The sequence below is a fragment of the Mixophyes fleayi genome (assembly GCF_038048845.1).
Source record: "Mixophyes fleayi isolate aMixFle1 chromosome 12 unlocalized genomic scaffold, aMixFle1.hap1 SUPER_12_unloc_2, whole genome shotgun sequence".
Classification (NCBI taxonomy): Eukaryota; Metazoa; Chordata; class Amphibia; order Anura; family Limnodynastidae; genus Mixophyes; species Mixophyes fleayi.
In genome coordinates, this window is record NW_027445896.1 from 183,511 (window position 1) to 211,269 (window position 27,759).

Here is a 27,759-nt window from a genome sequence, read left to right on the forward strand (position 1 = left end):
ACTGAATCCCGCTCCTATGGGTTTTAATATGTTTTAATAAATCATTGTCTTTTACGTACTACACAAGTATGTCTTTTTTCCTCCATATATCATTCACTTTGCTGTGGAGAGGTGAAGACCACAGAGATTTCTAACATCATCAGCTGCTGCCAATTTGGACACAGGAATCGATCTAACTCTGGAAGATCTATATTAACGTGTTGATGAAAACGACAGCCTGTCTCTCTGCACAAGTAACAGCTACGTGAACGCCAAACACTACATGACTGTAAGTTAATTTCTTATAGACCGTAATTGGGGAAACTGCATTCAATCTATGAAAATTACGGTTATCTTACAAAGTCAGTAGCTGTTGGTGTATGTTTTTATACTTAACGTGACTGAAATACTCTCTCTTTTTATAAATTATCTCTGTGTTTTTGAAATATCGAAATACCAGTAGCGCTGCAATACTCCCTGTTTATATCATTAATTATTTATATTTGTAGTGTTTAAAAAAAAAAGATAAAGAGAGATATTCACAGAATGACACTATTACAACATAGGATAATGTCTGAAAAGGGGACTTCCAAGTCAAAAAGTAAATTATCTTCTGGACAGACTAACCGGGACACCCTCTGTACAGCTTGCGAGGCTGAGAGTCCTGAACGGCGTGCGCCCATCCTGGTGTCAGCATCTCTGAAGGAGCCGGCCTGGGCTAGATCGCTGGCAGCATCCATAGCAGAACTTACAAAGGTGATGTCAAGATCCACAGAAGTACATTATGCTTCCCTTTCCTTGACTTCTACACACACACAAACTGCGCAGTCCCTACCTGTCGCAGGTGCATCTTCACAGGCTGAGGCAGCATTGCCAGGGTCCCAGACTGAATTTGCCTAGGGCTCGGCACGTTTGCTTACCATCTCACACAGAGGGAAACGCATTATTACTGACACCTTTCAGGGTCAGGATCTGGATTCGAAACACTCCTCAGCCGAGGATGACGAGTTGTGTTTAGAATTAGAAGGAGAGGAGATTATTAGCGCAGAGGATTCCTCATCTGCACATAACGGGGATAATCTCATCTTAGGGGTCAGACACTCGTTAGATTTTACCGAACCTGAGTCAGCGGATCCCTCGGCTTTCTCTCTAAGAGACCTAAGCTGCAGATGGTTTGTATCCCCCCTTCCCCTCAGTTGTTGGAAATGGTGTCTGAAGCTTGGCAGAAGCCAGATAAACTTTTTCAGATGCCTGGTAGATTCAAATCCCTCTACCTTCTTTTGGCAGAGGAGTTAGTTAAATGGGAGGGAACATCTAGGGTGGATACCCCTGTCGCTTGTCTGTCCACTACTTCGGCTTTCCCTATGCAGGGCAGGGTCTTTCTGAGAGATCCTACCGACAAGAAATGTGACTTTGTTCTCTGTTCGCAGACAGTTTTTTTTTAGACTCAACATGACCATAGGCTGGGTTAATAAAGCCATTCAGCTGTGGTCAGAGCAGTTAGTGAAGGATGATGTTTCGAGAATGGAACTCCTCACACTTTAGCAGAGCGCATCCAGGAGACCTCTGATTATGTGGGTCAGGCAGCTATGGATGCTGTGTCTGAGAACTCTAGATTTTGGGACTTATCATTGCAGCCCGCCGCACCTTATGGTTATGCTCTTGGGCGGTGGACGCTGACTCAAAGCGCGCCTTAGAGGCCTTGCCCTTCGATGGTATCATGCGTTTGGGTCAGAATTAGAGTGAGTTATTCAGACGGCAATAGGGGGAAAGAGTACCTCGCTTCCCGTAACTTCAACTAGGCCGAGGCAAGCTTGCTTTTGGTCCTTTCGTTCCTTTGGCTGAGGTCGGGGTGCTCCTTTGAGAGGTCATTCTTCGGCTCGAGAATTATTATATAAACATTTACTAGTTTAACTTTTACCATACCAGTTTAAACAGATTTAATCAATTTGTTAAAAAATCAAACCTTGCCTCATTAGGATGTTTATACAAAACAAAAATGTGTTAAATAAGAAAATTACGTGAGTATGACTACCAGTCATTAACTCCCGGAATAAATCTAATCCTATGGATTAGGACCTGAATGAGTGGGAGAGAAATATATGCTACTGAGGAGGAAAGGGATCTAGGAGTCACTATTTCAGGTGACTTATAGGCAGGTAAGTAATGTAACAAAGCAATGAGGAAGACAAGTCAGATACTTGGTTGTATAGGGAGAGGAATCAGTAGCAAAAAGAAAGAAGTAATAATGTCACTGTATAGGTCATTGGTATGGCCTCATCTAGAATACTGTGTTCAGTTCTGGAGGCCATATCTCCAGAAGGATATAAATACATTAGAGACTGTACAAAAGAAGGGAAACTAAAATGGTGCATGGCCTACAGCATAAAACTTACCCAGAAAGACTAAAAGATCTTTATATATATAGTTTAGAGCAGAGAAGGGAAAGGGGCGGACATGGTAGAAACTTTCAAATATATCAATGGTTATAACAAGGTACAGGAGGGAAACATTCTACAAAGGAAGAGATGTATTGGAACACGAGGACATGCACTGACACTGCAGAGAAGTAGGTTCAGTGGAAATGTGAGGAAAACTACTTCACAGAAAGGGTAGTGGATAAGTGGAATAGCCTCCCATCAGAGGTGGTAGAGGCTAATACAGTAGAGTGATTTAAACATGCTTGGGGTAGACATAAGAATATCCTTACAAAGTACTAAGGATCAAATAACTTCTATGTTTCTATGCTAAAAAATGTTTAATTCATTACTCAAATCTAACATACATAAAAATGAGTAGAACACATATTCTTAACCACTAGAGGGGGAAGTAGAGTAAGTTTTAAGCTATTCAACTATAGTAGCGTAATAATTAACCAGATTGGCAAAAAGCCACTATGAGAGTGTAATAAGCAGCATACAGGGCTGTTAATAATATAGATAAAAGTTGGTGATTAACAAATAAATTAACTGATGACTTATTTCATAGAGCTATCATACATTCACCTGGAAGTGAAAAAAGGCTTCAATGTCTTACCAAATAATACTAAAAATATATACATTTGTATATGATCTACATCCCCAGCTACTTTCCAAGTATTAGAGGAAGGAATAGAAGCAGCTATAAGCTGTTTATTTAAAAAGTCGCAATGCTGTCATTGGATAATAAGCAAATTTTATATGACAATCAGTGATGAGTAAATAATAGATATATATGATAATCTTGGAAATAAGTCCCCTATTTTTTATGAGAATAAAAATATCAATTGAATATTATAATATTGAAATATTTTCCTACATAATATAGTAGAAGATGTCAGATGGAACTTAAAAGGAGAAATTAAATTAACCCTACCACTACATAAGTAATTATTGGTGGGAATTGACGTACCACCTATATAATTTTAATAGGAGATCAGAATACACTAAAAAAGTATTAAAGGCTAAAGGGTTGGAGGCTTTTTCAACCTGTTTTAAAACTTTCACACAATTTTCTTTTACTGTTGATCACACCATTATTTTAGTTTTAATATTTGGCTTAGGGGACAGAAGAGTCTGACACATAAAAAAAATGTTTTAATGGATATAAATAAAGATATGATTTTACATACATTTTCTTGTTATGACACCAATGTGCCTCAAATACGGAATTCTTTCAAATATTATGTTCTTCTAACAGTCTCATTAGGATGTTTGCTATGAGGTTAGCATTGGAGGTCTGTAGTAGATTAAAGCTGCAAACTAGCCGGTGATAGCTGAGTAAGTGCTTACTGATTGTTACGGACTTACCTTCTCCTCCGTTCCACCGCCGCTCCGTCTATCTCAGAAGCCGCACTTCCGGGTTCGGCGGTCACATGACCACAACTCAGGGTGGGGGTTTTGAATCTCTGCTGGTATTTAAACTTCACTCTGACACTCGGTGAGTGTCAACTTACCTGCTTCCTGGCTCCTCTTCTCCCCGTGGATCTTTGTGCTTGCAGCCCCTGTATTGAATCCCTGTGTACTAGTACTATTCTGGATCTCCTGCCCCTGTGTACCGATCCGGCTTACTGACTCTTCTTGATTTCTTGTGACCCTGACCCGGATTGTCTGATGTTTCTTCGCCTCTGCCCTGTACCTCTGCTGCCAGACCGTGTACCGAACCTGGATATTCTTCACGCTGAGCCTGCTCGTTGATTCTGTACCTCATTGCTCCCTTGTGTACCAGTCCCGGCTGTCTGACTACGTTCTCTCTACTTGCTGCTCCTCCCGCTATACTACATCTTGAGGCGAGCCTGAGGACCGCGACCTGCGACTCCTGACAGCTAAACCCATGCCGCCTTGCGGTGGTTCTTGGTGAACATCGGGGAGTTCGTTAGACACCCCACCTCTGGTAACCCAGCGCTAATCAAGATTAGTATTGAATCCAGCTAATCCGTTACACCATTAAAAACTATTTTAACTAAGGGTTATCTAACAACAAGCTCCTCTCCTGGTGAGCATCATTAACCCTCTCCAAATAACTGGTATGAGCAATAGAAAATATTACTGGGCTGTTCTATGTGCAGCCACTTCCCTGTCCACAGATAGGTCCCATCAGGGGCTGGCTGGGCTGGGGGGGGGGGCAGGAGGACATCCCATAGTGAGCTATCTTGGGCAGGGTCATTGGGCCCCCTGCATTTTTTTTCCTTTAAAATCGCCTATTGAGTCGAGTCTTGCCCCCCAGGCTAAATTTGCCAGCCTTCCCCTTGCCCCCATCATAAGTCAAAGTTACAACTGGGCCTGAGAAGTTAATGGTACAACTGGCTCAACAGAGGGTTTGGCTCATAGTTCCAAAGTGGTTATTTTGGTGTGATAAAATTATTACAAAAATTGCAGTCAATGTCCTTTGTGTCATATCTGAATTTGAAAATATTTTTTGCATTTATTTAAAAAAAAATATGCTGCAAATATCTTGAGATTATTCTTACTTTTAAAGTATATCCTGGACATTGTGATCTCACTAAAATACTTTAAAGAGCTCAAATATAGGTATGGATGCAGCCATTATCATCCTCAAGATAGTGATCTGGGACAACTCACTTTGGAATAACTCATGATAGACCTATACAATAAACCTATATCCTTTTACGGTAAATTAAATTGCAAAGTTCAATTGCAATTCATATTACATCACATAATTGTAAAAATGCACTTGTATTTTGTTTTTGTTTTTAAATTAGTATCTCAAATATGCAGATTAGCAGATTTAATATTATTGAAAGAGCAGAATGCTTTGCATTTTGAATTATTTTTTTTTTTTTAATATGATACGGTAAAGGTTAAACTTGCAAAAGTTTATGTAATAATTTCTCACTCCCCGTGCTCATTAATCTGCTAATTTAAACGTAATCACATCTGCCTACTGTACACACAATGGTCTGTTGAGAATTGTTTTGTTGCAGTATGTCCCCTGGGGCTAATTTAGTCAACCAAGAAAAAATTACTAATATGTAACTTTTAATGGAGAGGCAGAAAAAAACATGTCAAGTAATCAAATGATATAATATGAATAAAACAGTTTCTGCAAAAAAAGGAAATATTTTAAAACAATGCTGTATTTGTTTATCCTAGTGTCTACCGTATATGATATAAATTTATATCTGTGGTTTTCTAGGCTGAGCGCTCTGTAAAACAAGAGTTTGAAGCTTAACTTAATGATGACATCATCCTGCATTGAATATCTGCAGTCCAATGTAATACTGAACAATGGGCTATAACTAGCAAGTTTCATTTTTAAATGCTCTCGTTTCCAGAGAGGACAGCTTAGAGGCTGGTCTGTGGGCCCAATTCTATATCAAAATGTATATAATGGGGGGATGGGCGTGGCTTGGAAGCCGAAAACGGCAGGACGTGGTCTCTTTGAACCCCTGGAGGAGAAAAATAAAATAGCCATATTAGAGACATGAACTAAAACAAGTGTAGTAAAGCAGCCTTTACTACCCTTGAACTGAAACATTAGCTTTATAAATAAGTGACACCTTATTCCTGTCTCTATTGTTTTGCCAAATTGCTAACTTTCAACATCAATATTAGAGAAATAAAAAAAAAACCTATATTATAAATTGTAGCCAGCTGTCCTCCGGTGGTTATTATTAAAAATTACAGGCCTTATTAAAAACACTATAATTTTTTCACTGATTTGTTATTTGTTGACGGTCATATTGCATTAATTATTCAAAAGTGTATTCTCCAGACCTTCATATTAATTATGAGGGACTAGCAACAATTGAAGGTGTGACGAAACGAGTTTGACAACACTGTAACCCTCCTGTTCCTCATTTCTCACATAATATGGATAATAGCAAGTATTTTTTATAGCGCTTTCTTTTGTTCCCCAGTTTAACAGACTACAACTGTAGAGTATAATTACATGTGAATAAGGGGGCATTGTAGCTCATTGTAAATATGTATATTGTGTATGGGGCAGTGAGGTTGTTATTCATTGTTCTTAAAATGAAGCCAGGGGGTTATGGGTAGGGATCAGGTTGCAATATTCTGGAGGGGGAAAACTAATTAGTGTCCATTGTTCTCACCAGGCTAGTCCAGACAGGCCATCTAGCAGGGGAGGTTCTGTGGAAGGACAGCTCATCTTCACTCCCCTCGCCAACCCTCACTAGTCCAGCACTGACTAATGTTTAACAAGGAAATGCCCAGGGATTTGGCCAGACAGGGGTAAGCTCTGTGGAAATTAGACCGTAGATAATAAGGAGCCACTCCAGAGGGAGAGGGGGTGTTCATTTCATGGAAGGTACAAGGTCTGGTTGTGAGTTGTCGTTCTCTACCAGAGTCTACATATGCAGCTGAGAGAGATCTATGGGTCTTCAAGTCTGGACAGCCAGGTGACTGTAACTCCTGAAGCTAGTGGGGTAAGGGACAGATGATGTGGTAAACCTGCCTGGCATTAATTTACTGTGTGTACATAATAATCTAGTGGTTGTTTTTATTACAATAAATGTATTGCTTTACTTTCTAACTGTATTTGCCTGAGTGACTATAGGAATCTTAGAAAGTACTGGGTAGATCTCCCTGGCATAGGATAGGCACCCGTGGGTTGCCATCGTGATGTGGGTTGAATTTGGTCAGGTAAACCTGGTATCTTCACAGAAGGTAACCACCCTAGGGTACTGGTGTAGCCTCAGAGGACATATGAATAGAGCAGGGGAAGAGATTAACACAGCGTTCACACTGCCACCCCAGCAAATTCCCGGGTCGACCGGGTTCACACTGAACCCAAGTCTGCCCGGGTCTCCCTGGCAACATCACAAGAAGAGCTCTGATTGGCTCCTCTTGTGATGGAGATGATTTTTTTTTTTACTTTTAAAAGCTTTCAGTGTGACCCGGGGTGAAAAAACCCAGGACTCACTGTTCAGACTGGCATCTACCCAGGGAATAACCCTGAACAGACCAGGGTTCAAATCCCGGGTAGATGCAGGGGACCCATTCACACTCAGCCTCGGCAATAACCCAGGATTTTGAGGGGGGTATCGGATTTTAATCTTGTGGCATCAACTCAACTGGATAGCAAAGGAATGTAATGCAAACAAAATAGACAATATAAGGTAGGCATACAATACATTACCTCTAAAATACAATGAATGGATATCTGGAGGATTAAAAACTCTTCCTCTCTAGAACATACACACCTGTCTAAAACTTATAATTCTCTTTCGAGGCTGGAGTATTTGCTAATATCCACAATATTATTAAACATTATTAAGTAAAACTCACAGAGAAGATTACTTTTTTTAGATCACGCATTGATCTGGTTGGAGACTGGGGATCCATGCACTTGGGGGAATCACAAGCGGGTGAGGTTTCCAGCCTAATTGGCAAACTCCACAACATTCCATAGCATGTTGGATGCATTCATGCATCCGTGTGCGTATTGTAACTAAGAACATAGAAGAAACTTATTATTTTGGCAGACAGCAAAAGCCGCGATTAAAGGTGAGATTATATCTTATGTTGGACAGTATTAACAAGAAACAGTCGAAAACTTATATGGAAGCACAGGAAGAGCATCTACATTTAAAAGTTTAAATCCAGTCCCTCAATAAGGAATAAAATACAGCAATGAAAGGTGCAATTTGATAATTTGGTCCTCTACGTGGGAAATAAACGTACAAAATATGGTAACAAGTCGGGAAGATTATTAAGTAAAAGAAGTAATAACATTGCAGCCCTAAGGAATGATCAAGGGGCATTAATATACGATAGTAAGGAAATTTTACTTATCCTGTAAGAGTATTATAGCACTCTAAATATGCAGAACCTGATACAACAGGGTAATAAACTCTCATTCTGGAGTAAAATAACTTTACCGCAAGTATCAACGCAACTAATAGACTCTCTTCTAGCCCCCGTAATGGCTAAAGAAATAAAACAGGATCACATCAGGGAATAGTTACAGGATTTTTTAATGCGTTAAGAAAAATCAATTTCTGCCCCATTAAACTGTAGATTGTAGATACTTCACTTTCGCTGCCACAAACCCCAATCACACCTTAAGTTTTAACTAAACTTATACTAAAAATAATGACACTGACGTCAGAATTTGTTGGCAAGTTAATAGGGCACAGATTATTAAAACAATATATGGTGGCGGAGAAGGCACGTCTACACCCACCCTCTTGGGCGGTGGGTGTAGGGTAATAAAGTGGAATAATAGAAAGAGTGCCGCCAACCCCGGCTTGTTGGCCTAGTGCTGGTTTTTGTGAAATCGGGGGGAACCCTATCCATTTTTCCCCGCGCTTTCGTGGAAACTAGCACTAGGCTAGCAGCACTAAGATTAATATCATTAGTGGGGGACCCCACTTTTTGTTTTTATTAAACTATTTTTAATACTTTACAGCCGACGGGTCGCTCTACTGTAATGCCGGGTGACCCGCCGGCTAACTTAGACTACACCCAGAGCTAGAGCAAGCTCTACGGCAGAAAGACAGGGTTATTTACACGGCCGTGGCGACGTGCGCTCAAGTTTGGCACGCCCACACTGTAGATTGAGTACGGCCACACACCCCTCCCCCGCCCAGGACACTCCCCTTAAGCGTAGGCTGTAGCAACAACACTTTCTGTGCGTTATCACACGATACAGAGCTGATTTACCATCCGTATCTGCCGTTCTGAGCAGTGATTTTGCCCATCATACGTTCATAAGCGGCAGATACGTGCATTATTGAATCAGGCCCAGTATCTATTGCTTGAATGACTTTATACATCATAAACAAAACAATGGTGAGATGCCGCAACATTAGAAACATATTTTGATATCAACATAATCCCAAGGAGACTAAATTTTTTTTTTTTTTTTAAAAATAACTTTTATTCCATTCAAAAGACACTTCTTTAGGAACTGAAATCGCATACTGGACCAATGGTCCAAGCAATTAATTAAACTTATTATTGAAGATTGGAAATAATCTTTACAATCAATCAAATTGACGAAATGGAAGAAATATTTGAGCCAGGAAAGCACATGGAATTTCCAAGTTTAATAAAATGATCACTGTTACGGGCAGCACGGTGGCTCAGTGGTTAGCACTTCTGCCTTACAGAACTGGGGTCATGAGTTTAATTCCCGACCGTATATATGCTTTTCCCCCATTGTTCAGCACTGTGCATCACTGTGGTACTTTACGATAATAATAATAATAATAATAATATTGGGTCACAGGCATTGCATCAGAATCACAATACAAGGACAAAGCCTGGATACTATGGGCAGCATGGTGGCTTACTTAGTGGTTAGCACTTCTTCCTCACAGCACTGGGGTCGTATTGGTGTGGAGTTTGTATGTTCTCCCCGCGTTTGCGTTGGTTTCCTCCCACACGCCAAAAACATACTGGTAGGTTAATTGGCTGCTATCAAAATTGACCCTAGTCTCTCTCTCTCTCTCTCTCTCTATATGTTAGGGAATTTAGACTGTAAGCTCCAATGGGGCAGGGACTGATGTGAGTGAGTTCTCTGTACAGCGCTGTGGAATCAGTGGAACTATATAAATAAATGGTGATGATGATGATATTACACAAGGCAATATTGATAGTGTAGAAGAAGAAATTATTAGCTTTTATTGGGCAGCACAGTGGCTCATTGGTTAGCACTTCTGCCTCACAGAACTGGGGTCATGAGTTTAATTCCCGACCGTATATATGCTTTTCCCCCATTGTTCAGCACTGTGCATCACTGTGGTACTTTACGATAATAATAATAATAATATTGGGTCACAGGCATTGCATCAGAATCACAATACAAGGACAAAGCCTGGATACTATGGGCAGCATGGTGGCTTACTTAGTGGTTAGCACTTCTTCCTCACAGCACTGGGGTCATGAGTTCAATTGCCAACCATGGCCGTATTGGTGTGGAGTTTGTATGTTCTCCCCGCGTTTGCGTGGGTTTCCTCCCACACTCCAAAAACATACTAGTAGGTTAATTGGCTGCTATCAAAATTGACCCTAGTCTCTCTATATGTTAGGGAATTTAGACTGTAAGCTCCAATGGTGCAGGGACTGATGTGATTGAGTTCTCTGTACAGCGCTGCGGAATCAGTGGAACTATATAAATAAATGGTGATGATGATGATATTACACAAGGCAATATTGATAGTGTAGAAGAAGAAATTATTAGCTTTTATTGGGCAGCACAGTGGCTCATTGGTTAGCACTTCTGCCTCACAGAACTGGGGTCATGAGTTCAATTCTCGACCATGTGTTTGAGTGGGTTTCTTCCAGGTGCTCCGGTTTCCTCCCTCACGAGCCGCGGCGGTACTCACAGCCGCCGCGGCTCGCTTCTGGCCCCCTCTGGCGTCCCGGCAGTCATCTTGACGACCGGGGCGTCACTTCCGGATCCTGGTCGACCGTTGCCAAGGCAACAGTCGGAAGCTTTGTGCCCTGCGCTGCGTCCCGGCAACGGAGGAAGCCGGGGGCATGCGCAGAAGGTAAACTAACCTGTGGCTTGATGTAACAAGCCTGTGGGCTGATTAATGCTTGGTACATTAATCATGCAGGGGGCTGTGTGTGATTCAGAGCTAGGCTCTGATTGGTGGCCACTAGTATTTAAGGCAGTGAGGTCTGCAGCCTCACTGCCGGTTATAGTTTCTGTGTCCAGTCTGCTTGACCTGCTCCCTGCCTTGTTCCTGTTTTTTGGACTTACTGCTGATTACCCGTGTATGACCCTTGGCTTGGATTTGGAGTTTGCTTGTGCATCTTGTTACCCCTGACCTCTGGCTTGAATACCGATTTCCCTGTCTGCTCGTGACCCCTGACCTCTGGCTTGAATACCAATCTCCCTGTCTGCTCGTGACCTCTGACCTCTGCTTGGACTCCACTACGCTTGCCTGGGTTCTCCTCAGCCGGTACACACTTCACGACCCTCTGTCAGTTTGCGGCCCAGTCTGTCCCCACCATCAGGGGCTCCAGTGAACAACTGACTGACGGAGTAGACTCTGGGTTGTGCCGGCTAGAGGGGTTCCTAACAGCTATCAAATTGACCTTAGTCTCTCTTTCTCTCTGTAAGCTCCAATACCTCATTGGAGCTTATAGTCTAAATGGAGCATACAGCGCTGCGGAATTAGTGGTGCTATTTAAATAGCTGATGATGATTAAACTGAAAAAAAAGGAAATTTCATAGAAACCTAGAAGAATCAAGAAATTAGGTCTTTAAACTGAGGCTTATTTTTTTTCCTTTGGATATTTTATATTTTCATTAGGGACTTACAAAGATAATAGGTAGGTGCCAAACTTATGTTTAATATAAAGATAAAGCTCTTGCAAAGATCTTGTTTTTACACTCAATGAGCCTGTCATTATGGAGAGAAAAACATAAAAAAGGAGTAACTTTTCACCTGGGCAAAACCATGTTGCACTGGAGGGGGAGGTAAATGTAAAATGTGGGGACAGAGTTATAGTTGGGGTAGGGCATGTCCTAGATCAACTTTAAATTTCAGTGTATAAATAAAGTTATTAAGTATTTGTGTGCTGCATGAGAAAACAGACAGTATTTAACTGATGTGCAAAATAATAAACTAATGTGCACCCCTTGTATTGTAACATGGTTTTGTCCAGTAGAACTTACTCATTTTTTTGCCTTACGTTCCTTAATGAATCAGGCCCAAGACAAGTCCTCCTTTTTACATTGTTCTTAATATTTGGGATAATGTGAGACCTCTAATCTCTTTCACACTATCGTCCTATATATATGACATATACTAAGTTTACACACCCTTATTATTTGTGATGTAAAGCCTGAAATCAAGATAAATAATGTCAAACTTTTTTCCACCTTTAATGTAACCTTGCATCCATCAACAAATGCAGGTGGAAAACAAATAGACAATGTTTAGGAAAAAAACTATAATAACCCTGTTGCATAAAATTTGACCCCATATGTTAAATGCAAATAAATAATGAGTACCCCATAATTCATGATTGATTGACGCCTCCTCTTATATTCTGAATGGCAAGATAGCTCAAATATGCTTGAGTATCTAGCCTATCAGAAGCAGTCTAAATTCCCCTGTCTTCTTTTGGGCGGATTTAACAACATGCCATTGGTTTAGGTGTTTTGATATCGCCACACGTCACCGGCTGTTTAATATTCCAGCCTCAAACCACCATATAGTACGTGTCAGATTAGAGAACCAATTTGTTGGAAATTTGTGGCGATGTGAGACAGTTTCAAACTAGCACCAAACACATTTTTAGTGAATCTTCCCCCAGGTTACTTGTCTTCAGCATTTCTTTTATTTTAAGTTAGAATTGATAGTATTGGGAATGGTGGCTATCATTCCCAGTAGGCCTGCAAATGTACTCAATGTCTCTGCATGGTCCTCACTCAGGACACTGGCCAGTGTAACTCTCGATTACAACTCTCTGATTGTCCCCACTGTCTGTGCTTGGATCAGCTTAACTCAAGTCGTCCACTAGACAAGGTCAAGGCTTAATCAATGGACTTGACCCTTACAACTCATTTCACCTGAATGGACCAAGTTGGTGGCTCTAAGTCAAGGACTATATCCATGACAGGGGCTTGCGCTTCATGAAAAATGTATATGTGTTTATTGGTCATTGCTTTAGTACATAATAGATCCTTCTTCTTAAATTAGAACAACATGAAAACCTTGGAGTCCTCTTTGTTGTATAAAATCAGACACGTATTTATTAGGTCACAGAACCTGGTCATAGAACCCTGAGTGTTACATTTTGGCTGTGTTGTCTTTTAATTCAGTAATTAAACATCATAAAGAAATTAAACCCTAAGCGAAAAAGTAACCAGCTGATAACACAGAATAACTGAAGCTGAGAGACTTCCTGCCGACTCCACATTGAATTCCAGCATGGGCTCTTGGTGATCATTGATAAATCACTTTTTCTAGCTTTGTAACAGACACCAAAAATATAGACTGTGCCTGACATCTTTTGAGTGACCAGCACTATATGAAAAACAGTAATAATATTTTTCGGTCTTTCTATGTTTGTTTCTCAAGAAAGTAGAGAGCCTTAATTAACTAATTGGTTGTCTACAAAAACTGGAATTGCATAACATTTTGCACAGGTGTCAACAGCTTATACATTAAACAAGTTAAATGAGAGTTGCTTGTTATTTTTAGATAAAACTTGAATTGTTCTGGGACCAATTAGTAATTGTCTGCAACATTATATATAAGATCACTTCTTACATACTTGACTTTTACTCCACTGTAATGAAGACTGTACTGCAAGGATATTGGACAGCAGAAGACTGCAAAGGTAATTCTTGTCCTTACCTGTGTTAGACTGTATATATCTAGCTCTATCAAGTATTGGTTCAGCTATTGATCACGACATTTAAGCCAACCTAACATCAAGGGTCCTCATTTCCTGTGAGCATATTCACTTGCATCTTGGCGCTAAATATCACTAAAGTGTAGATAAAGTCATGTACACTCACTTCACAAAAAAGAGGGCTAAGATATTTTAATTTTGATCATTAAATTCTATAGAAGCAAGGTTATAGTAAACAGGATTTTAGTTTACTATGTCTTCCTCCATCCCAGTTACTGAACTTTGGTGAAAATCCCTACCATGGAACCACCAACAGTTGGTCTATTTAACAGGCTCCCAGCACTGAAATATAGCTAAGACCAGCACGGTGGCTCAGTGGTTAGCACTTCTGCCTCACAGCGCTGGGGTCATGAGTTCAATTCCCGACCATGGCCTTATCTGTGGGGAGTTTGCATGTTCTCCCCGTATTTGCGTGGGTTTTCTCTGGGTGCTCCGGTTTCCTCCCACACTCCAAAAACATACTAGTAGGTTAATTGACTGCTATTAGATTGATCCTAGTCTGTGTATGCTAGGGACATTAGTCTGTAAGCTCCAATGGGGCAGGGTCTGATGTGAGTGAGTTCCCTGTACAGTGCTGCAGAATTAGTGGTGCTATATAAATAGCTGGGGATGATAGGCCCAAAAGAGGTTTCCTGTCTTCTATGAGGGAAACCAGAGACAAGCCCACACAAAACAAACAGAAACCAACTCAAAATCCTCTTAGACAGGATTGCATTCCTTACTACCCCCAGTAAGCATGAGAGACCTATTGCAGGCAGTCCCACCCTTTATTATCCTGCTGTTTGAGTGTGCGCAAAACACGACAACTGGCCCAATAGAATGGTAATTCCCCCCACCTGTTCTCCTCTATTCACTACAGGGACCCTATAAACTAACTTTTACTTGACATGAAAAAAGTTACAAATTGTTTTTACAAACCAATTATCACCACCTGCTCATAATCTACATAGGAATTGACATTTTTAAGTGTTAATGTCTGAAAGGCTTTCAAATAATTTGCTGACTATGTTAGAAGGTAGGGTTCGTTCTAGTTGGAGTCCTAAGGGTAAAATTATCAAGCTGCGGGTTTGAAAAATTGGAGATGTTGCCTATAGCAACCAATCAGATTCTAGCTGTCATTTTGTAAAATCTACTAAACAAACAATCACTAGAAGCTGATTTTGGTTGCTATAGGCAACATCTCCACTTTTTCAAACTCGCAGTTTAGTAAATATATCCCCTAATTCAAACACCTCCAAGACAATGAAACCATGCCTAAAGTTATCATTGAAACAAGAATACTGAAGTTTTGAGAAGTTATGTTTATGAGCAAACTTAGCAACAAATATAATAGGATATGACTTTCAGTTTCAGTTTCTTTACAGCTATCTCACTTTTGCTATCATCCAGGCTCGCAGTGAAGAGTGTTATGAACTTTATTAACTGAATCTTCATAATTATATTTATCCTTATTGAGATCTCCAGCAACTCAAACCTACAGTCCACAAGATCATATTCTAATCTACTTGGTCATTGACATCCGCTCGTCTTACACAATTGTGCCAAAACTACTGGTAAAAACTTTGGCTAAAGAACATTTCTTTTTTGTGATGTTCAATAGAAATGTATTTGGAGGAAAAAGATACACAATTTTTATCTATAGAAGGTTCGTGTCTTTAGCTATAGCGTTTGTATAATATATTTTACTTATGTCATGATAATAGTTCTTAGCAGGAACTTTCTTTATGCCTCTCACTGTGCTGTCTGTAACACTCTATATTTCAATAATGCTCACCCAAAAACTATTTTAGTGTTCTCTTTTCACAGTCACAAGTCAACGTTTGAGGAGCATCCCAAAAGGCTCTGATTTTAATGTGCAATGGTTTGTCAGTTTCTCTTCTTATTTGTTTTGTTTAACTTAGTATCATGTGGTACAATAATGAGTATCTGCAGACAACAGTGAAGCATGGTGGAGGTTCCTTGCAAGTTTGGGGCTGCATTTCAGCTAGTGGAGTTGGGGATTAATGTTGTCCTCAATGCTGAGAAAAACAAGTAGGTACTTATCCATCATGCAATACCATCAGGGAGGCGTCTGAATGGCTCCAAATTTAGTCTGCAGCACGGTGGCTTAGTGGTTAGCACTTCTGCATCACAGCACTTGGGTCATGAGTTCGATTCTGGACCATGGCCTTATCTGCGTGGAGATTGTATGTTCTCCCTGTGTTTTATGTGCGTTTCCTCCGGGTGCTCCGGTTTCCTTCTAAACACCAAAAGCATACTGGTAGGTTAATTGGCTACTATCAAATTGACCCTAGTCTCACTCTCTCTCTCTGTCTGTGTGGGTATGTTAGAGAATTTAGACTGTAGGCTCCAATGGGGCAGGGATTGATGCGAGTGTGTTCTCTGTACAGCGCTGTGGAATTTGTGGTTCTATATATATTTAGCTGATGATGATGATGAGAAGGGGTCTGATTCATTAAGGATCTTAAATAAAGTTTCTTATTTAAGTCTCCTGGACAAAACCATGTTACAATGCAAGGGGTGCAAATGAGTTTTCTGTTTTGCACATAAGTTAAATACTGACTGTTTTTTCATGTAGCACACAAATATCAACTTTAAATTTCAGTGTACAAATAAGCTATCGTGTAGTGGACCTCATTTACAAAGTGCTCTACAAATTGGTGCAGAAACCATGCACCTAGATGTCCATCTAGGGCACTTTAAAGTGAAAGTGTATTTTCTAGATTTAGGAGATGCCTCTGTAAGGTAGTACAGAATAATCTGATGAGAAAAACTGTCCAAAGTGTAAAACATCACATCAAAGTCCAACCGCACAACATCAAGAAATTAGATTTTATTTTGTAGTATACAGTATCTCCATCGGATGGTAAATTGACTCTCTCAGTCCTGTCTGCAAGGTACCATTAACTGCTTAATCTATTTAGCTAATGTCCTTTACCTCCAGGTTATCTGTTTCCTCATGTTCTTGTTGATGTATATAATCACGTTATCAGGAAATATTCTACTTATCATTGTGGTGAGGACCAACCCAAAATTACACAGTCCCATGTACTTTTTCCTGTGTAACCTCTCTATTATTGACATAGGCTACTCCTCTTCCATAGTTCCCATAATCCTAATAAACAACCTAGCCCAAGACAGAAGTAGTTCCCTATTAGGATGTGCAGCCCAGATGTTTTTCTCTTTAGCATTCGGGGCAATAGAATGCATAACACTTGCTGTCATGGCTTATGATAGATTTGCTGCAATCTGTAGACCATTGCGCTACAACAGCATCATAAACAAGACAATGTGTTTTTACTTTGCTGCTGGGTCATGGATTGTGGGCTTCATAAACTCCTTCTTTCTTGTGGTCCTCACATTCCAACTGCCATTTTGCTGGTCTCACCATGTCAATCACTACTTCTGTGAGATACCGTCATTCTAACGATTGTCCTGCAGAGATATTTGGCTCAACGAGTTAGCTACATATATCACAGCAGGAATTGTTGCTTTGTGTTCTTTCTCCTTGATTCTAATTTCATACGTCCATATTATCTCCACCATCTTGAAGATCCATTCCTCCGAAGGGAGGCGTAAAGTTTTCTCGACATGTGCTTCTCACCTTAATGTGGTCAGCCTCTACTATGGCACCATTATGTTCATGTATCTGCGACCCCACTCCACTTACACCAAACAGGAAAAGATTGTTTCTATACTCTATACAACTCCACAGAGAAAAATAAAAACAGCTCACAGTATAGACACAAAGCAGATGTCTTTACTGTAGACAAATAGAGGTACATTTCTTACTGTTACAATACCCAGTCAATTACTAATGATATATATGGACATATTTCAGGCAAATACATCTCTCTCTCTCTCTATATATATATATATATATATATATATATATATATATATATATAAAGACAGATAGGTGGATAGATAGATAGATAGCTAAATAGATAGCTAGATAGATAGGTATAAGATAGATAGATAGATAGGTTGGTGTACGCTGGGCAGAACTTTGACCCTGGGAGCCTGTTCTGAGCCTTCCACTAGATGGAATTGGACAAAAATTAACAGAGTGGTAACATTGGATCCAGAGGTCCAGAGGGGAAGAATATTGACACAGGGAGCCTGTTCTGGGCCTTCCACTTTGGATGATAACTAACTGTAATAACTGACTAAAATAACTATAATTCAATGGTACTCAAACCTTTAATCCTTTAAGTGGAAAAAAGGCATCTCACTGCTGTAACATTTGTAATCTGTTTATAAAATACACTGAAATAGATAAAGTCTGTGTTCCATACATTATTTCTCATAAGGAGACACCCAAACTAGAGTTACCATGGGGTGGTAGATTAGCTTACAGAATTTGACCAAACGGTGTACTCACTTTAATTGCAAAATATGTGGGTTAATTGGGGTCCTAGAATGCATTTTGTTGTTCCCTGTTTGTCACATATGGAATACATTATATTGGAAACCTCCCATGTTGGGTGTTGCAAAAATGGCACATTAAGCCTTAGTGAGCAACAGCAGTGACACACTGATACATGGGGGTCCCAGAAAAAATTGGACATGAGCTCTTAGAGTACCAGAACAATGGTACAATGAAACTTGGGGAAGCAGAACAATAACACACCAACACTTAGGGTACATTGACACTTGGGGGGATAAAGGTAGTTACACATTGAGTGCCTGACTCATTAAGGGAAGTAAACAGCAATTTTGGGCATATGATCCACGCAATTACTGGGAATCGGACAATATACCACATAATGCAGCAATGTTCAATTCATCTTTAACCGCAAAGGACACTTCAATTGGCCGCGTTGCTGTAAAAAGTAACGCGGCCTGCGCACTATTACCGTTATTGTATAATAATGCACTTAAATACCGTTATTGCGGTAGTTTCAACGCTGGCTTTTTGCTTGCAGCTCCCCCAGCTGCGAGCAGAAAGTCGGGTTAAATTTACCATAATAACATTAGTAGGATAAACTGTCACTCTCCGGACCGTGAGTGCCTCTGCGCTGGTGCGTGGCTCCCTAGCCTTCCTGCCGGCACCTATCCTGAACCGCGGCCGTCCGCCATCCTGATGGTCTGCGCATGCGCAGCTCCCAAGAATAATTTTAATTCAAATTGGTTGATCAGGCAACTCCCTATTTAAGGCACCTGTGTGCATTACCTCATTGCCTGATCTTAGAGTCTCATTCCCTGTGAGTCTCTGAAGGTGTTCCCTGTGTTCTACTAGTGTCTTCAGTTTCCTGCTGATTCCTGATCTACTCATTGCTGGTTTCCATACCCGCTATTATCTCCTGTGTACTACTAGTGTCTTCAGTTCCTGTGGATTCCCTGTGCTACTCATCGCTGGTTTCCATACCTGCTACAGTCTCCTGTTTCCTGCTTGTGTCCTCAGCTGGACTGTGATTACCGGATCTACTCACCTGTGGTTCCTACACAGCGTCTCTGCAGTTCCTGCATCTCCCTGTGGACAGACTGTTCTACTGAATAGCGGTATGCCTATCTGTTATTGACTTTCTACGTTTACCCTGCATATCCGCTAGGACAAGTTTCCACGCTCAGCAGCGGTATCCATACCCGCTATAGACTGTTATTGTTACGCTGCATATCTGTTTGGAGTTAACTGTACGACTCAGTCGTTATATGCATAACTGTGATTGACTTTCCATTATTGGCCTGCATATCTGTGCTGAGCAAGTCTCTACCAAGCAGCGCCACACATACCGTTATATAGACTTTGTTGGATACGCTGCATACCTATTGGGATCAAGTTCCTCTGTGCTCTCAGTGTCTGCATCCTATTATCTTTGTATGTTCCACTCATCAACACTTGTACACATCCTCACCTATTAAGCAGTGGTACAACTTGCTGTACGCAGACCACTGACTTCCCCGCTACCTACCTGCACCTGGACAAGTCTTCTCACCATAAGCAGTGGTACAACTTGCTGTACGCAGACCACTGACTTCCCTGCTACCTCCCTGCACCTACTCACGTCCATCCTGATCTCCGTGTTCAAATCTGCCTTTCCACTATATCAGCTAGTCGCTGATTCCTTGACCAAAGATTGCTGCAAGTCACTGACTTTCCTATTATTTATTGGCATTCTCTCTCCATCTGCTGTGATATATGTTCCGCTAGTCACCCTGCTACCAGTGGACCGTTGTGTGAACTTCACTACACTGGTAAGCCCAGTCACCTGGTGAAATCCTGGGCAAGACTCCTAGTGCCCATGACATAAACGCTGCGTTAATCTGGGGGGAATTGAATCCCCCCATAATGCAATGTAATTTGAAAAAGCAAACATAGAAGTTCACGTTTTTGATCTCAAAGAGTGGAAAAGATGTGGATCCTCTCGACTTGTTTCCAGATCTGACATACACAAATACAACAGGTATGAACAAACTAAATTGAACCTTTTATTAAGAGCTCTATTCAATTTCCATACATTTGAAATATTTTTTGGGATGTTGGGTGAGAATCAAAATGTGCTAAAAGATGTATTAAATATGTGGTCATTCTTTTGGTATTTTGCATATATCTTATTCTGCTGAAGTTTCAATAGTCATTTCATTTTATAAATATTTATCTGACATATTGGCACAAACATATATGACAAACTCACATTGGCAATTTATAAATGATGATGTAGCATACTGAAACTTAGTAACAAGTCATTTTATAAAGGGTATTTTTCACAATATATACAGCAATAGCATAACAAACAAATTTCTAGACACAGGAATTATACGGGTGGGGAGAATGATGTTCCCATCCGATACTATCAAACAAAAATATTTTTACAAAGTAGGCAGTCTCCCTGTCCACTTCATCTTGTCTGAGAAAAACTTTTTAACTTCAATGTTATTGCATTATGATTAAAATATACTGTGTCTGTATTGATGGTACTTTGTAATTTAGTCTGACCACTGACATTATAAATCGGATCAGATGATGTCCAAACTTTAAATATATAATAATTCCACAAAACTTGAACGTTCAAGCAGTATATTTTTATATAAATCAAAGTAATTTATCAAAACAACATTAACAACTTATCACTCTTTTCTTTTAATATAATTATTTTATTTTTAAAGGTGATTATTACAGTCAGATATGTGGGATGACCATGGGGACTGTATTTGCCCCCTCATTAAGAGTTTTGATTTTGGTTCTAAAACTATTTTTGTGTTTTGGTTTGCCTCATGTTTTTTGGTTTTAGTTTTGGTTTTGGATCTGGATTTAATTAAAAAATTTGAAAAATAAGTACAATCGTGTGATTTTGAGCTGTTTTTATTCCTACAATACTATTTATAGCATCAACATTCATTTACACTCATGTACAGTCTATTTTGATAATGATTTCTTCACAAATTTTCACCAATTTTGGCCAAAGGCTGCAGCAAGCTGGTTGGCTAAAAAATAGTGACTGAGCAGTGGCACAAATGTCAGTTTAATAAAAGATACAATCCCTAAAAAACACGGTGGCAGGGTACATGCGGTTTCTACATGCCGAAAATGACATTACTGAGTTTTTCAACAAATTGACACTGTTATGTTTCTTACGGAAACCAGTGATACAAAGAGTATCCTGTGATTGACATGACCTGTGAATGACCTGGCATTGTGTGCTAGCACTGTTCTGCTGAAAGGATGAGGAAGAAAATGATGAACAATGATGTGTGTAAAGCTTTCTACAATCCCTATGAAACATAGTGGCAGAGCACTGCCTGATTGGGTGGTCATTTTAGACAAGTAGATAGACAAAGGTGGGCTGCACACAGAAGAAATATGGCAAAAGACCAGGCATGCTCTAGTTTTAACATTAGACAGCATGCATCATGGAAAGTGAAGAGGCAGTAAGAAGAAGAGGTCATTAAACAGACAGCTGTATCAGTAGACATTTCAACAAGTAGATAAACGAAGGTGGGCTGTACCCAGAAGAAAATGTTGAAAGAAAGACCACACACTCTATATTTTTAACGTTAGACAGCATGTCTCATGAAAAAAGTGAAGAGGCAATAGTCAGAACTCATTAGACGGACAGTGGTGGAATCAATAAACCCACTCATTCATATGTTAAAAAGGACATGCACATAAAGAACAAGCACCTCATCGACAGGGACTGACACTTGTGTGGTTAAATTGCTTGATTTGTTTGGGCTCCCACAAAGGCAAACCTTTTGGTTGTTGGTTGTTGAACTTAAAAATAGATAGGGATTTTAACAATTTATTAATGGACATTTGGCTAACAGTGGTCATCTTTCTCAATGGTGATATCATCATCCTCATCACAGTTGTCTAGATCAATTACATTTTCATTTTACAAAAAAACTACACAATGTACCAGTAATGTGACCAGTACCACTTGTTCACATATCTTTAAGTGGATAGTCGGTGCGATGACATTTTCTAGGGACTTATAGATAGTTGTAGTGAGCCACACTCAAATCCCAAAACCCACTAGTGTAGTGCAGCAACACATAGATGTCAAGGTATCACTCTTTGGGATAGTATATATAGACAAGTTTTCACATAGAACTGCGGTCACACCACACTTGATATTATAAATGAAATACTAATATGGTAGGTGTTCACGGTTAAATTCAAAATGTCCAAACACTAGTTTTGAATTAGGGTGTAGTACTGTTGGAATATCCGGTATCGTAGCAATGATAGACCAACATTAGACTTTTTGGTGCTATTTACTTCTGCCAGTTGGGACTAAATAACACTATTTGAGGAGCTATCTTTGTGATTCAAGTTTTTTAATGTATGCTTTCTTTATCATCAGAGTCATATTTATTGATGCCAACTGTTTATTTTAGACGATACATTATCTTACCAATTCTATATATGTTATTTATTTATTTCTTTATTTATTGGCTTGTGCAATAATTGTTATATACTGTGCACTTTATAGTTTTAATAGTTTAGTATAATAAAATTGTGTTTTATCTTTATATCAGAGTCATTTACACAATATAAGACAACATTTTAACCGCTAACATCTACCATATTAGTATTTCATTTATAGTATCAAGTGTGGTGTGAGCGCAGTTCTATATGAAAATGTTCTAGGGACTGAATTAATTTTTCTTTAACCCCCCCCTCCTCCCCCCAAAGACAACTGAGAAATAGCGGTTTGGGAGAAGTGGAATCGAGATGGTCTTTAGTTGCATGGACACATGACCTCAACTAATCGGCTAAAATCTGATGCATTGAGGGCAGAAATTGAACACACATCTAATGCTAACATAGTTATTATGGCTTTAGTGATCCGCTGTGCAAGAGGATCACAAGGTACATTACTAAACCATGTACCTTGTACAGGCGTTGCCTCCTTAAATTATTACCTGAAGAACTCGGATCACATTCAGTCTCTTCAATGTGATGTCATCAACCGCTGCCGGCTTCTTCAGGTGCCGCAATTGAGGAAAGTCTACATTTGAAGGTGTCAGTCTTTTCAATGAGTCGCCGATGACCTGTTCGGTTTCATCCTGCCGGGGTAAGTAGTGTCGCCTTTTACACGTTCATTATATGGTACTCAACCTGATGAAGAAGGTGTTAAAGGTGAAGATTGCATATGGTGCCTATCCATTCTGCTGCTAGCTGATTCTAGGCTGCTTCTTACTATACACAATTGTGAACAACCAAGTTTTGTGTGGAAACTATGCTACAATCCATATAAAACATAATGGTAGAGAAGGTGGCCTGCACCCAACAGAAAAATAGTAAGGGAAAGACCACATACTATTTTTTTAACATTAAACAGCATGCCTCATGGAAAGGGAAGAGGCAGCAGTCAGAACTCATTAGATGGACAGCAGCAGCATCAATAAACCCAGCCATCCAAATGTTAAAAAGGACATGCACATACCAAACCAAGCACTTCATCAACAGAGACTGACATTTTTGGGGATGAAGTGTTTGATTTGTTTGGGCCCCCACAAAAGCGAACATTCTGGTTGTTCATTTTTGAACTGGAGAATAGATAGCCAAATGCCCATTAAAAAATTGTTAAAATTGCTAACAGTGCTCATCTTCCTCAATGGTGACAATGTCATTATCCTCATCATTATCCTCATGACAGATGTCTAGATCAATTACATTTTCATTTTACAAAAGAAGATACATTAAGTAGGTAATCATTAGGCAGCATGTGTGAAACATTGGAGAGGGACAGCAGTGGAACATTGGAGAGGGACAGGAGTGATACATTGGAGAGGGACAGCAGTGATACATTGGGGAGGGACATCAGTTTAACATTGGGGAGGGACATCAGTTTAACATTGGAGAAGGACAGCAGTGATACATTGGAGAGGGACAGCAGTGGAACATTTGAGAGGGGCAGCAGTTTAACATTGGAGAGGGACAGCAGTTTAACATTGGAGAAGGACAGCAGCGACACATTGGAGAAGGACAGCAGCGACACATTGGAGAGGGACAGCAGCGACACATTGGAGTGGGACAGCAGTGACACATTGGAGAGGGACAGCAACGACACATTGGAGTGGGACAGCAACGACACATTGGAGAGGGACAGCAACGACACATTGGAGAGGGACAGCAGTGACACATTGGAGAGGGACAGCAGCGACAATATCATAGCACATTAGATGGACAGCTGGGGCATCAGTAGACATTTAACAGATTATGATAGACACCAAGGCAGTAATGTAAAATGATGGAAGATGGAATTGCTCTTGGGCCCACCCACCTGGGTGTGGTACATATGTTTGAATGTTACATGTTCGACATTTATAATTTGGCACCAGAAATCAAGTCATTATTATTACCATTTTTTTATATAGGTGTACCCAGTGTCGGACTGGGGCATGAAGGGCCCACCGGGGGACTGCAACGCTAGGGGCCCACCAGAGGGGGTGTGGCCAGCCATCATAGAGGCGAGACCAGACACTAAAGGGAGAGTGGTCAGCCCACGAAGGACAGCTAGCACCATAGTGTAGTATATAAAGAATGCAGTGTGCTCATCCTTCTCTTTTAAAATGACAGGCTGACTGCACACTTAGTTACTAACCTGCTCATGCTCCTCTGGGCGGTTGGATATCTAGAACTCCTACTCTCATCTGCCCTGCTCAAAGTGAAAAACACACTATCGCGCAGGTTCAGAGAGCCCAGACGCGGCTCTCTGCACCTGTGTGGTAGTGTGTTTAGCGGGAGTGTTTGGCAAAAACGGGGGGGGGGGGGAGGAGTTGCGCTCTACCCCTACTGTTGCAAGAGCAGCATTAACACAGGTTATCCCTCCCTACGAACTAATAATATACTGAAAGTTAAGCGCTCATTGACTTATGTATTATTCCAAGTGTAATGCTAATAATAAAATTTGTATTCTTTTATCTTGAATACAATTCGTATTTTTCTATATCTTGTATTAGGCTGTGAGCAAGAGGCTCGGTTCAATTAGTGGGATAACATTTAATGTTAGTTTTATTACAATTTATTGAATCCTGGTTAAAATACATAAAAATACAATAATATAGACAAATAAAATACTCCAATTAAACCACAGTATTTATATTATGAGGCATTGATTTCTATATACATACATATGGTATGGCATCAATTGAACATACATAAAAAATCAGACAACCCTAGGTATATAGACCTGGACTAGTCTAGCTACTGGGAGGCAAATGGCAGTGGGTATAAATGCTGCATTGATCCAGATATAACACAGTCACTGATATCTCAATAAAATAATGTTCATAGCATACAAGTCCAGTAGATGGGAATTGGTATTTCTTTAAGTCTCTGCTAGTGCAATATAAATATTCAGATCACTGTCCACATATATTATATGGTTATTGCTGCGATGCTTTCAAATTTAACTTTGTTTACTTACAGTTTCAATGTATATAGAGATGGTGGCCGGGTACCCAGTGTACTGAAATCAGAGGATGTTTCTCGTGGCCCGTGCTTGTTACTATTGGAGAGGAAGGCGCCTGCGTTCCACTGCGGAACGCATCTGTCCCTTCCTGTTCTCGCATATGTCCAATAGATGAATTGTCGGGAGTCAGCTGTTTTCTTAGCTAATCCCTAACAACGAAGGAGGCGTGGCTATAACGTGGTGGGGCCTACCGGTGGATAGTCCTGCTGCCCTGCAGGCCAGTCCGAGCCTGGGTGTACCTGGAGGAAACCCACGCAAACACAGGGAGAACATACAAACTCCTCACAGATAAGGCCATGGTCAGGAATTGAACTCATACCCCCAGTGCTGTAAGGCAGAAGTGCTAACCACTGAGCCACTGTGCTGACCTTTTAGGTCTATATTAGAAATCATGAGCAAAGGACACCCATTTATTTTAAACCAGAATATTTCGCTTTTTAAAAACGATTTTTTTATGGGTACAAAATAAAAGTTAGATTTTATTTGTGTTTAGTTTTTTTATATAAAGAAATTCTTTGTCCTTGGTGGTGACATATAGGGGGGAATTCAATTGACAGCGTTACTGGTGAGAATCATGCGGCCCACGCACTATTACCATTAGTACAATAATTTTAACGCAGATCTGTGCTCAAGGCTCTCAGAGCTGCGAACAAAGATCAGTGTTGAACTTACCGTACTAACGGTGATAATGCTCACTATTACTGTAGTAACGGTATTAGTACACGGGCTACGTCATTCTCATGAGTAACACTGTCAGTTGAATCCCCCTCATAGAATTCTTTGACTCTGTCAAAGTTGGGGTTCATAGTCTGGATTCACTTATAGATCCACATTTGTTAATGGATCTATAATTTGTGTGCTGGGAGGGAGTGCCCCTCAGAAATAGGATTTCTCTCATTCCTTTTTAAAATTCAAGTGTATAAGTACATACTAGTCAGAGACCACTCTGCATCCAGTATATAGTACTATTCTATCCACTATTCTTAATGGATTATACATAATAATAACTGTTAAACTAGTGGAATGATGAAGTGTGGAGGGTTTCTCTTTCTTTTCTTCATTTCTACAAATAACCATTTTCAGTGTCTCAAAATTGAAAAAAAAATCATGTTTCTATTGATTCAAGTAATAAATTGATACCTGCAATTTGCTTTTCAGTAATTTACTTGTTTGTTTTTATATTTTATTTTTTCGTAAAAAGATAAATTACTTTTGGATGGACATACGTTACTTTCATTGAATTATTTAACATTCTTTCCTTTCAGATATCAACTGGATTTAATGGAAATCTCAAACCAAACATCTCCGGACAGATTTATCCTACTTGGTTTAGCTAATGTCCTTTACCTCCAGGTTATCTGTTTCCTCATGTTCTTGTTGATGTATATAATCACGTTGTCAGGAAATCTTCTACTGATCATTGTGGTGAGGAGCAACCCAAAATTACACAGTCCCATGTACTTTTTCCTGTGTAACCTCTCTATCATTGACATAGGTTTCTCCTCTTCAATAGTTCCCATAATCCTAAAAAACACCCTAGCCAAAGACAGAAGTATTTCTCTGTTAGGATGTGCAGCCCAGATGTTCGTCTCTTTAGTATTAGGGTCAACAGAATGCATTATACTAGCTGTCATGTCTTATGATAGATTTGTTGCCATCTGTAGACCGTTGCATTACAACAACATCATGAACAAGACAATGTGTTTTTATTTAACTGTCATTCCATGGAGTGCGGGCTTCATAAACTCTTTCATTCAGGTGCCCCTCACATTCCAACTGCCATTCTGCAGGTCCCACCATGTCAACCACTTCCTCTGTGAGGTTCCTCCATTCCTACGAATGTCCTGCAGAGATACTTGGCTCAATGAGACATTAATGTATATCACCGCAGCGATTGTTGTTACGTGTTCTTTCTCCTTGACTCTAATTTCATATGTCCATATTATCTCCACCATCATGAAAAACCATTACTCCCAAGGGAGGCATAAAGCTTTCTCCACTTGTGCCTCCCACCT

The 27,759-nt window shown here is 40.1% G+C and overlaps 1 pseudogene; it reads left to right on the plus strand.

Moving 5' to 3' along the window:
* The first annotated feature begins 16,748 nt into the window (after nucleotides 1–16,748).
* LOC142112105 (olfactory receptor 5V1-like) lies at nucleotides 16,749–17,589 on the plus strand (annotated as a pseudogene).
* The last annotated feature ends 10,170 nt before the right edge of the window (nucleotides 17,590–27,759 follow it).